The sequence below is a fragment of the Sus scrofa genome, chromosome 7 (genome assembly GCF_000003025.6).
Source record: "Sus scrofa isolate TJ Tabasco breed Duroc chromosome 7, Sscrofa11.1, whole genome shotgun sequence".
Taxonomy (NCBI): Eukaryota; Metazoa; Chordata; class Mammalia; order Artiodactyla; family Suidae; genus Sus; species Sus scrofa.
This window is the reverse complement of record NC_010449.5, coordinates 68,065,609-68,078,962: the sequence shown is the minus strand read 5'-3', so window position 1 is coordinate 68,078,962 and position 13,354 is coordinate 68,065,609.

The following is a 13,354-nucleotide window of genomic DNA, read 5'->3' as shown; positions in this document are numbered from 1 at the left end:
TTATTAGAGAAATGCAAATCAAAACTACTGAGGTACCACCTTACACCAGCCAGAATGACCATCATCTAAAAGTCTACCAACAATAAATGCTGGAGAGGGTGTGGAGAAAACCTATTACACTGTTGGTGGGAAAATAAATTGGTGCAACCACTGTGGAAAACAGTATGGAGATTCCTCAAAAGACTAAAAATAGAATTACCATTTGATCCAGGAATCCCACTCCTGGGCATCTATCCAGAGAAAACCATGACTCAAAAATATACACATGCTCCAGTGTTCTTTGCAGCACTCTATATGATAGCCAAGACATGGAAACAACCTAAATGTCTACCAACAGAGGAGTGGATAAAGAAGATGTGGTACATATACATGATGGAATATTACTCAGACACAAAAAGGAAAGAAATAATGGCATTTTTAGCAACATGGATGGACCTAGAAATGATCATGTTAAGTGAAGTTAGTCAGACAGTGAGACATCAATATCATATGCTATCACTTATATGTGGAGTCTAAAAAAGGACACAATGAACTTTGCATAACAGATACTGACTCACAGACTTTGAAAACCTTATGGTTTCCAAAGGAGACAGGTTGGGGGGTGGGGAGATGGGCTGAGGGTTTGGGACGGAAATGCTGTAAGATTGGGTTGTGATGATGATTGTTGTACAACCATAAATGTAATAAAATTCATTGAGTTAAAAAAAGAATTGGGGTGAGTTCCCTTCGTGGCTTAGTAGTTACAAACCAGACTATTATCCATGAGGATGTGGATTCCATCCCTGGCCTCTCTCACTGGGTTAAGGATCCAGCGTTGCTGTAAGCTGTGGTGTAGGTCGCAGACCAGGCTTGGATCATGTGTTGCTGTGGCTGTGGCTGTGGCCGGCAGCTTAGCTCCGATTTGACCCCTAGCCTGGCAACTTCCATATGCCACGAGTGCGGCATTAAAAAGCAAAGCAAAACAAAACAAAACAACAAAACCAAAATTAACCAAAAATAATTGGGGATTGAAAAAAAATAAAATTATTAAAAAAACAAACGAACCTGTATCTCATGGATACTGGTCAGGTTCTTAACCCGCTGTCACAGCAGGAACGCCTGGCATATAGCAATTTAAAAACAACTGGACTACAATGGAATTGAATTTCAAGTTTCATATAATCAGACCACTGACTGGCCTTTTCCACCTATCTCTGCTAGTCAGCCACCATCGTGCAGACAATCTCCGTCTGCCTTAAAGCAAGACCTCCACACATAATTGCCTCATCCATTAGAACCAGGAATCCTGTGTCTCAGACATCACTAGAGGCACCAGAACAAAGACGGCTCAAGAACCTGTGTAGAAGATGTAGTCCAATGACTTTCTCTGATGGAAGATCATAGAATATTGAGGCTCTTTAGAGAAAGAAAATGTATATTATACCGAGCTAGGACCTGAAAGATCAGGAGATTCCCAGAGGAAAGAAAAACTTAAAAGATGGCTTCTCAGAGCAGAAAGTTCATTTTCATCTCTTTGAAGTTCTTCATTTCTAGGAGTGTTTGTTCTTTTCCTCATGGACCAAAACTCAGCTAATGACCTCTCACTTCAGCAAGATTATAAGAACATGAAGAACACTCTAGATTCCTATTTGAAAATATGTGTTCCTCCTACTACATTTCTAAATACTCCCTTTAACATTACAAGAATTATTTTCATAAATGATCTTGGCTGCAGTTCAAAACATTGTATGTAGCATTTGCTGGGCTAGTTCATAGTTCCTTTCTGAATATGTTTATAGAAGCACATTCAGATGGTCGGGGGTAGAGACAGATCCCAGGGGCTGAGCTTGCACGATGTCTTCTAAGTCACTTGGGGCAGGATCTAATAGAGGAACTTTGAGCTCTACTGTTGGCCATCCTTCCTTCAGACTGCACCTCTTGGGAAGGATACTCTTGATCTGTGGGTGGTGGTGTAGGGCCCAGTGGGAGGAGGGCTGCATATTTAGCATCTTATGGTGCTGTCCCAGTGGCTTCTCCAGCTAAGCCAGTTGAGGTCTCAATTTGCTCTGCAGAAGTGACTGTCAATGTTGAAAGAGTGTCTTGATCATATGGTCAACTAATACTGCTCTGTGTCAAGTACTGTGCTGGCACTGGTCATAAAGAAGTAAATAAGATGGGAGTGGTTCAGCAATGGGGGAGCTTCTGAATTAATGGGAAAAACAGGACATTAGAGCCAAAAAAAGACAACTATGTTTAGCGATGTAAGGGGAAATTTGACCTAAACCAGGAGTCAGGAAGATTTCCTTGAGGGAGTGACATTTGAGCTGAGACTTGAAGTTGAATGGCTAATGAGAGTTGGAGACCGATGTTTCCAGCAAATGAAACACCTTGTGAGACGGTCCCAGGCATGACTGAGAAGTTCAGTAAGGCTAGAGGGCAGAGAGCTTGGGAGAGAGACGAGGCAGGAGATGTGCATGGGACCACATCATGTTGGGCTTTACAGGCCATGTTAATTGTATCACATTTGAAGGGTGATAGGAAGGAGGAATATACCACATGCATTAATTTGCTAGGGCTGCCATAAAAAATACCACAATCTGTGCAGAAATTAATTTTCTCACAGTTATAGAGGCTGGAAGTTCTCAAGATCAAGATGCTGGTAGGGTTGTATCCTCTGAGGCTTCTTTCTTGAGCTTGCAGGTGGCCCCCTCTTGCTGCTTCTTCATATGGTCTTTTCTTTGTGTGTGTATGCCTCAAGTGTCTTGGTGTGTCCAATTTTTCTCTTTTTATAAGGATACCAGTCATATTAGATGAGGGCCCATCATAATGGTCTCATTTTAACTTAATTACCTCTTTTTTGCATTTAGAAATTATTATTATTATTATTTTTGTCTTTTTGCCATTTCTAGGGCTGCTCCCGTGGCATATGGAGGATCCCAGGCTAGGGGTCGAATCGGAGCTATAGCCACCGGACTACACCAGAGCCACAGCAACACGGGATCCGAGCCGCATCTGCGATCTACACGACAGCTCAGGGCGATGCCAGATCCTTAACCCACTGAGCAAGGCCAGGGATCGAACCCACAACCTCATGGTTCCTAGTCGGATTCATTAACCACTGAGCCATGACGGGAACTCCTAGAAATTACTTTTTTTTAAATTGAGGTATAATCGACATATTAGTTTCAGGTAAACAACATCATGATTTGATATTTGTATATACTGCAAAATGATAAGTCTAGTTAACATCCTTTAATTACCTCTTTAAAGGCCCTGTCTCAAATGCAGCCACATTCTAAGGTACTAGGAGTTAGGATTACAACATATGAAGTCTGGGGGACACTATTCAGTTCATAATACCATTTATGTGCCTATTGTGTAGCAAATGGATTGGAGAGGGGCAATAGTGGAGATTCATAGAAGATTATTTGAAAAATGGCAGTGACCTGACCAGGATGTGTGTTCTGAGATAGAGCAAAGGCAATGGGTTTGAGAAGCATTTCCATGGGGGAGTGATAGAATCTGAAGGTGAGGGAGAGGGTGTAGTCAATGACGACTCCTAAATTCTGGTTCTGCATCTCGCTGAATGGTGATGCAGTTTATTTAGAAAAAAGGATGGTAAAAGGGAACAGAGGTTTGTGGGGAAGATGATGGGTTTGGTTCTGCTCCTGTTGTATTTGGGGTGTCAGTCAGACATCAAGAGGGGATAATGAGCAGATTGTGCTGGAGAGGAAATCAACCTCTATTACAGAGAGAGCTGATTGCCATATAGATCAACCTTTGTAAGAGACAGAATTGCTGTCACCTGGTCCTTCTATTTTACTTTTTATGGAAAAAAAATTATAGCCCTTTTCAAAAATGTGATCTTGGCATCCTTAGAAACTCATTCTCCAATTTTTTTAGGGGAGTTCTTTGGTGGCCTGGTGGCTAAGGACTTGGTGTTGTCACCGCTGTGGCTTGGGTTTGTTCTCTGGCTGAAGTACTTGAGTACTTCTGAATGCTGTGGGTGTGGTCAAAAGCATGTGCTGGCTAGGGTTCGGTAGCTTTTTATAGTCAACATGGCAGACTATTTCTTTAGCAATTTTACATAGTCAGCTTGACTCATGATTTAATATGCATAAAAGAATTGCCTAATGATGGAGTTCCCGTTGTGGCTCAGTGGTTAACAAATCTGACTAGGAGCCATGAGGTTGCAGGTTCTATCCCTGGCCTTGCTCAGTGGGTTAAGGACCCGGTGTTGCTGTGAGCTGTGGTGGAGTTTGCAGAAGCGGCTCGGATCCCATGTTGCTGTGGCTCTGGCATAGGCCGGTGGCTACAGCTCCGATTGGACCCCCTAGCCTAGGATCCTCCATATGCCATGGGAGCGGCCCAAGAAATGGCAAAAAGACAAAAAAAAAAAAAAAAAAAGAATTGCCTAATGGTATTAACCTCTTCTTTTTATTTTTATTTTTTGTATTTTCTAGGGCTGCACCCGTGGAATGTGGAGCTTCCTACACCCACTGAGCGAGGCCAGGGATCGAACTTGCAACCTCATGGTTCCTAGTCAGATTCTTTAACCACTGAGCTACAGTGGGAACTCCTGACCTCTTCTTTAGAATAAAACAACTCTTCATTTCCTTCCTGCATGCCAAATCTTAGGAAAGGATAAAGTCTTGCACTAAAAGTGAAGTGTAACTCTGGTAGATGGTAGAACAGAAGACCTTTTCATGTGGCACAAAGTCTAGTTAATAAAGTTGCGTGTGGATTGGTGGCCCTTCAGCGGGAGCAAGGGTGTTAATGATGGATGGGGAACAGAAAGATAGTATTAGGAGGCACAAGGTGTTGTGGCACCAGGGTCATGGTCAGCGATGTCCTTGGGATGAAGGCCAAGCCCTGGGGTTCTAATAGACCTTGGGGCTTTGAGCCTTGAGTTATTTTAGGAGAAATAACTTTAGCTTAAAGCAAATAAGTCTGCATGACTCACCATAACTTTCATGGTAAAAAGACTATTACAATTTGCATTATGTTTTTAATAAATTAAATGATTTATGTTTTTAATAAAGATCATTAAAGTGATTGAATGTTCCAATTTACCTGGAACAATCCCGGTTCATACCTGTGTGCCACGTTTTTAACAGTGTCGTCTCCAGTCTCAAGAATGCCCTTATTTGGATGACAGATTATGTGATCACTCTATCTTTAATAAAATGATCTTTCTAATTCTTAAATAGAGGTACTATTTTGTGAATCTTGGCAAAGCAGGCCAATTTTTATATTAGAGTATTTGACAGTATTCCTTTTAAGATGATTCACTATGTACTACTTTTAATAAAAACATTTTTAAAAATTGAAAGTTTTTCTGTTCGTAAGGACTTAACCATAGCTTCACCTCTGAAATCATAATTTATTACATACGCATATATTCCCTCTTTATCTCATTCACATTTGACCATCTTGTTCTTTCGCAAAAGTATCATGGAATTTTAAAATTTATTTCTAATTAAACAAGTTTTTCATAATTTTTTATAAGCAAGATATTAGAGGTTGAAAGAGAAAACATTACATAATAGCAAGGAGCCAACATAAATTAAGTGGGGGTAGAGGAAGAAGGATTATTCTATTAAGGAAACATTAAAAAAAAAGTATGTGGTAATATACTTATTACTCAAATAAGATAATTTGATATGAAGACAAAATTATTCCTAAACCTGTTTCCAAATAGAAAATTAATTATATAGAATGTCTAAAAATCATTAGTATGAAATAGAAATACATGTTATTTAGAAAATAAGTATAGAGAGTATTTATGTGTGGTATCTAAAGTAACTATATCCCAAATAAACCTCTTCTCAGATTGTGAAACATAGATCTGAATACATTTCACATTTACTTATTCCAAAATCGAGTGTTCACCCCTAACCTTCACCCACATTTAAGATCACCCCATCTGGTTTTCCGTTTCAGTGAATGTTCTTGACCACTAGAGGGAGAAACAAGAAAGGCTTTGAAAAATTTGACACATCTGCGAGATTAGTTAAATACTAGGAGTAAAATGTACTAATTGGAGTGAAATATGAATTCAGGGAAGGCACTTGCAAGTACTTTTGTTGTTGGACATTTGTTGCTTCTATGGAATCCTGTAGAAATAACATAACAAAAAGATGGTGTAACTTCTTTAAAGCTTGAGGAACAACATGTTCTATGGTTGACCAGCTAAATTGTAGTTTTGTTTAATTTATGCCTTTGCCTAAAGAGTAAGTGCAATAAATAAACATATCTAATAAGGTTGAATAATGAAAGTTATCTACTGCTTCAGACTTCAAAGGTGGGGAAAGTGGCAGTAAAGGAAAAATACCATCATAATCAAAACAATTTCCCTATACTTTGCATTAAATGAATTTGACAATTAATACTTAAACTTATTTTTAAATATTTAGGACATACTTACTATAAAAAATATAAAATCTTTCAATATATTGAAGATTCTAACTAGCTAAAGGTGTATTTTGTTTTAGACTACTCAATACATGGATTTACCAAGAGACAATTTCTTGAACTCTATTACCTTGTTGGAAAAGTTTTTGAATTATTTGTTGTACAAGAGATCTCTATCTCTTTTAGTTGTAAGGAAAATATATAAAATATATTAATTCAACAAATATGAAAATACTGAACAGCTATTCAATACAAGATATTCAGGAGATTCGAGACTGAATTAGACATTAGTTCCTTTTTTTTTTTTTTTTTTTTTTTTTTTTGTCTTTTTGCCATTTCTTGGGCTGCTTCCGCGGCATATGGAGGTTCTCAGGCTAGGGGTCGAATCGGAGCTGTAGCCGCTGGCCGATGACAGAGCCACAGCAACACGGGATCCGAGCCATGTCTGCAACCCACACCACAGCTCATGGCAACACCGGATCCTTAACCCACTGAGCAAGGCCAGGGATCAAACCCAAAACCTCATGATTCCTGGTTGGATTCACTAACCACTGAGCCATGATGGAAACTCCAGACATTAATTCTTTTCTCAAGGTATCCATAGTCAAAAGACCTATTCATAAAAATCTGTAAAACAAGGTAGATGTGGGATATGCCATTAGAGTAGCTGTCAGGGCACTATGGGTGTTGAGAAGGAAAAGTTACTTCTAGTTTTATGTGTTTGTGGTAGTGGTCGAAGAATCAGAGAAGCCTTCATGAAAGGTGTGGTGTTGGAGCAGGGCCTAAAGATATTCAGAATTTAGAAATATGGCGAAAAGGAAAAGCATCCTAGGGTGGAGGAGGTAGAATGAGGAAAGGCATGGAGATAAAGTCCTGCTGGACAAATGCAAAATGTATAAGCACACAAACATAAGACAGAGAAAAGGATAGATGATCTAAAAAGATATAAATCAAATGCAATGTGTGAAATATATTTGGTTTAGACTATAACTGTTAGTGACAGTTTATTTTATGTCAACTCGACTGGGCCAGAGGCTGCCCAGATATTTGGTTAAACATTATCCTGGGGTTTTCTGTGAGGTGTTAGATGAGATTTAACTGATTTAACAGTTAAAATGTAGATTGAGTAGAGCAGATTGCTCTCCGTAATGTGTGAGGGCCTCTTCCAATCAGTTGAAGGGCTGACTAGCACATAAGGCTGATCCTTCCCTGAGTGAGAGAGGATTCTTCTGTCTGATGGCCTTCAGACTCAAACAATGACATCAGCTCTGCAGATTTTGGACTTGCCGACCTCCATAATTGCATGAGTCAAGTTCTTCTATCTCTTTCTTTATCTGTATGTATATCCTATTGGTTCTGTTTCTCTGGAGACCTTGGACTAATATGTTGTTAATACTGCTTAAAAATTAGCACTACCAATACGTGTCTATTTGGTGTCATTTTGATCCCAGTGTTATGTTGGATAATGGGAGAACGCTAGAATAGCATCAACCCCCAGAGAATATATCTGTTACATCCAAAACTACTTCAAAGAACAGAGGTCTATGCTGATAAAACTAATTGATTTAAAAGGAAATGTTCTAATTTATTCGTTTGTTACTAAAGTAAAGGAATCAATTAAAACTGTAACTCAGAGGAAAGAAAAAACAAAATCATAACACCAGCAATCTATTATAACCACTGTTAACATTTTGGTGTATTTTCTTTCAGTAATTTTTCCCTTTGCAATTTTTATGTGCAATTTCAGTTTACATAAAATCATGTAGGTTCATTTTTTTAACCTAACATTATAAAAATTTCCCCATATTGTTTGAGTCTTAAGAACTATAGTTTTTGTTGCCTGTACAATATACAATCTGCAAACTTACTATAATTTTCCTAGTTAGTTCCTTATTTTTGGATATTGAGGTTGTTATACAGATTTTTCTCTATTTTAAGATCATAAATATAAATATCTTTGTAATTATACCTTTTTATATTTTGAATTTCAGGATAAATTCCCAGAAGCAGTACTTTTTTTTTTTTTTTTTTTTTTGCTTTCTTAGGGCTGTAACCATGGCATATGGAAGATCCCAGGCTAGGGATCGAATTAGAGCTATAGCTGTTGGCCTACATCACAGCCACAGCAATACCAGATCCAAGCTGTGTTTGTGACCTACATCACAGCTCACGGCAACGCTGGATCCTTAGCCCACTGAGTGAAGTCAGGGATCGAACCCACATCCTTATGAATCCTAGTCAGGTTTGTTAACTGCTGAGCACAAAGGGAACTCCCAGAAGCAATACTATTAGATCAAAAGATATGAATACTTTCATAGTTAGTCTAAGTTGCTTTCCAAAAAATGTGTCAACTTATATGACCACTGAAAAAACCTTGCATTTGCCTACTCAATATCCATTCTTTTTTTTTTTTTTTCTTTTTTCTTTTGTCTTTTTGCCTTTTCTAGAGCCACTTCTGTGGCATTTGGAGGTCCCCAGGCTAGGAGTCTAATCGGAGCTGTAGCCACCAGCCTACGCCAGAGCCACAGCAACATGGGATCTGAGCTGCGTCTGTGACCTACACCACAGCTCATGGCAACGCCAGATGCTTAACCCACTGAGCAAGGCCAGGGATCAAATCCGCAACCTCATGATTCCTAGTCAGATTTGTTAACCACTGAGCCACGATGGGAACTCCTCAATATCCATTCTTATGTCTGTTAATAAAAGACTTTCTTTGGTACGAATGTTTTTTGTTAGAAAAACCTCCCTTCCTCAGACTACCTTGCAACTAGGTTATGTCTACAGATGACTGTATTCTGGTTTATGAAGGTAGCTGGGTTGAGCTTCTAGAAATAATTTTGTTATACTAATTAAAAGGAGCCAGCTGGTACACATCTTTCCCTTTTTCCTTTCCTTTCTTCTTGACTGAAAGTAGAGCAATTTCTTGCTCTACAACCTCTGCTTTACAATTGTAAGGATGAATACTCCAAGTTAAGATGGTAGAACAGGAAGCTAGAAGGAGCCTGTGATTTATTTGAACATCTGTGCCAGCTCTGGACTCCTTCCTCTGGAATTCTTATTACAAAGATAAATTAATCCTTATTTAGTTAAGAAATTGTATGCATATTTCTGTTACATGAAACCCAAAGAAAATCTAATAGTAATACATGTGCATAATTATTTCTCCATAATAATGAATATTGTCACTGAAATTGGAGGGGTACTATATTGGTGCAAATTAATCAACCTAATCTAAACTAATTTAAAAAAGGGAAGGGGGAAATTTACTGGTTCATGTACTGTGGTAAATACAGGGGTTGAATTAGCTTTGGGATTTCCTAAGTGGCATTAATGATATATTAGGTCAGATCTCTTTCTCCCTCTCCTTTTCTTTCTCACACTGTCTCCCTTTGTTTTCTTCTACTTGTTGGCCTCTTCTCTCCCACTAAAGACAGACTTCTATGCAGCTCAAGAAATTGGTCAACAATCTACTGCAGGATTATGTTGGTCCAAGGTTAGTGAAAAGTTGGAGTTCCTGCTGTGGTGCAGCGGGTTAAGAATCTGACTGGAGTGGCTCCTGGTTGTTGCGGAGGTGCAGGTTTGATCGTCAGCCCAGCACAGTGGGTTAAAGGATTTGGCTTGGATTCAATCCCTGCCTGGGACTATCTATAGGCCACAGGTGTGGCCATTTAAAAAGAAAAGAAAAGGAATGCAGAGTTAGTGAAAGGTATGGAAAGAGGGCACTTTCCTACTTTTGTTCAAAATATCAGTCCTGGGGAAAGACTCTGACTGACCGGGCCTGTGTCGTGTCCTCCTCCAGGGGGGAGGGGACAGGAGAACTGTAATTGTCAATCCCACCAAGATCACTAGAATAAGGAAGGGGCAATTTCTCAAAGAAAAAAATTGGGGGTTGACACCAAAATACGGTCGAAAGTCTAAAACAACTTGTCATCACTGACTGTCTTTCATTAATGAAATGTTCTTTTTTTTTGTCTTTTTGCCTTTTCTAGGGTTGCTTCCTGCTGCATATGGAGGTTCCCAGGCTAGGGGTTGAATCAGAGCTGTAGCCACCAGCCTATGCCACAGCCACAGTAATGCGGGATCCTAGCTGTGTCTGCGACCTACAACCCAGCTCACGGCAACACCGGATCCCTAACCCACTGAGCAAGGCCGGGGATCGAACCCGCAACCTCATGGTTCCTAGTCGGATTCATTAACCACTGCGCCATGACGGGAACACCAAAATGTTCTTTTTTTTATTCTAATTTACATTTCTTTGAGGATTTTGTCTGTTTATAAATTTTATTTCCTTTTTTGAAAATTCCATCTTCTAAAGACATTGACATTTCATTGACAAACAACCAGAATAAGTGTATGCTTGACAAATTAGACAGTTGAATATTCTCTTTATTTTGGACATGATGCCAATTTTGTGCTTATAATTTGATATCCTGTATCTGGCGATGCCATCCTCAAAGAATAGAAGATACAAAATCTATATAATGTCTGTATCAACATATTCTAAAGGTCCTAGATCTAGTGAGAAAAGTGGCAATTGGACTAGACATAAATTTAATCAATAGGTATATGTGAGTCATGTCATATATTTAGTAAGGGGAGGTTAAGCATATAGTAGATTCCCCTTCTGGGAGCTTACTGAATTGATTTTAATATATTACTTTGTGAGAATGCATCTTTAGCTATTACATGGGCATATGGACATTATGGGTTGTTCCCCCAAACTTTGAACCATTCAAAATGTGATTTAAAAGCACATACAGGATTTAAGCCTAAAAGTAGAGAAAAAAAATTTATTTTAAAGTAGCCTAGAGGATCTCTTGGTAAACTGTGAATATTTTGTTATGTTTTTATTTACTAAATATTTATTCAGTGGGTGTTTATGGCAATCATTTTATATATTGTTACATTCCACAGGAAATCTTCTGATTTTGGAGAGTAGAAGCAGTGGCTGCAGATTCTCCAATTCTTTACTTCCAGGCTTGGATGTAAGGGTAACCCTAAGGTACCCTGTGAGGCAAAGGGGCGAGAAACTAAGTCATCACTGTGCACAGTTTAGCCCACATAATCCCACCAAGCTGAATTTAAATGCCCTTCAAAGAGGGCAGATTTAGACGTAAAAACAAGTGAGGTATTGATCACACCATGTACCCAATATACTAAATCAGCCTGATGCCCTTCTTTCTCACAGAAAAAGGGCTGGCGATAGAAATGAAAGCAAGTCTTTTCTCTGCCCTCCAGATCTGCTGCTGTGTCTGGCTGCTCCAGACCAGCTGCCACCTACAGTCATGCATCCTGATATGTTATTTGTGCTAAGAAAGAGCTTTGTTATCTCTTAGAGCATAAAAGAAATAACAGGTAAAAATACCTGAGACATACCGGTCTGTCCACAAACGTTAATTACATCAATTTACACAAGAAAATCTCCTTTAAGGAAGGTTGCAAACTTGCCATTTAGGCAACTGCATTTTGTATGGAGCCCAGAGTAAATGACGTTTCATTTCCTGCAGGTATCTGGGATCCTAGTTAGGGCTAACCCAGCTTAAAGCATCCTGACAGCCATGCAGTTTCATGCTTCTATGCCTTGCTTATGTTTTCTCTTACTTGCCAGGAGTTCTATATTTTGTCCTTTGGGAGTTAGCATGAGTAGGTTCTCTTGGAACTGTTTTCTGACCACTCCTTTTCTGATGTGAATTAGGTGCCTCTTGTCTGTACTTGCAGGATATCTTGTTAATAACTATATAATAGAGCTCTAATGTAATTGTTTTTCTTACCTTCCCGCCTCAGTGTAATTTCAGGGCAGGCTGCAACTATGCTTTATTCATCTTTGAAACACTATGGCCCAGTGGGCACTCAGAAAGAATTTGTTGAAGTTTACCCTACCTCTCCCAACCTTACCATTTTTCTGATCTGCTTTTATCCATTTATACAAATACATATTTTTTTGTAGAATATGGAATAAAAAATACATATTCTATAAAAAATTTAGAATCGTTGGAGTTCCTACTGTGGTGCAGTGGATTGAGTCCTATTGCAGTGATTTTGGGTCATTTTGGAGGCAATGGTTTGATTCCCAGCTCAGCACAGTGGATTAAAGAATCCCATTTGCTGAAGCTGCAGCATACGTCTCAGCTGCGGCTTGAATTCAGTCCCTGGCCCGGGAACTTCCATATGCTGTAGGTGAGGCCATTAACAACAACAACAACAAAAATATATATATATGTATATGTGTGTGTGTATATATATATACATATAGGTATATATAGAGAGATAGAATCATTAATAAAAATCACTTATCCTCCATCACCTATAGATAAGCACCATCAATATTTTGTTATATTGATACATGTAATAATTCTTTTCTATCCTTTTTGCCAAATTGGGACTGTACTGTATAAACTCTTTTATCTTTCTTTTTCCGTTTACCATTATGTGTCCTGAGCATTTTATCATGGTATTAAGTATTCTTTTAAAATGTCACTTATTTAATACTTTTTCTTATTTCTGGACATTCAGGTCTATCTACTTTTTCCTTTTATGAACAAATCTCTGATGAAAAATCTATATGTAAATCTGTACATTTCCATTTATTTCCTTACGATAAATTCCCAGAGGTATTATTTGATTCCTCTGTGTCAACATTTTAAGGTCTTTTGATATATTTGATGGAAACTTCCAAAAATGTTATATCACTTTATCATTTATTCCCTTTCTTAACAATTATTTATCAACCTTTACTATGTGCTTGGCACTGTGTAGGGCTAGGATTATAATGGAGAAAAATGTAGTCAAGTTTCCTGACCTGAAGCTCCTAGGGGGAGACAGATAACAAACAAGTAAATGAAAAAAGACAGGAGACTAACATATTGTTAATAGTGCTCTGAGGGGAGCTCTGATGGAGTGAACCCCACTTTGGTTTGAGTGGTAAGGGAAGGCTTTTCTTAGAGATCACATTTTATTT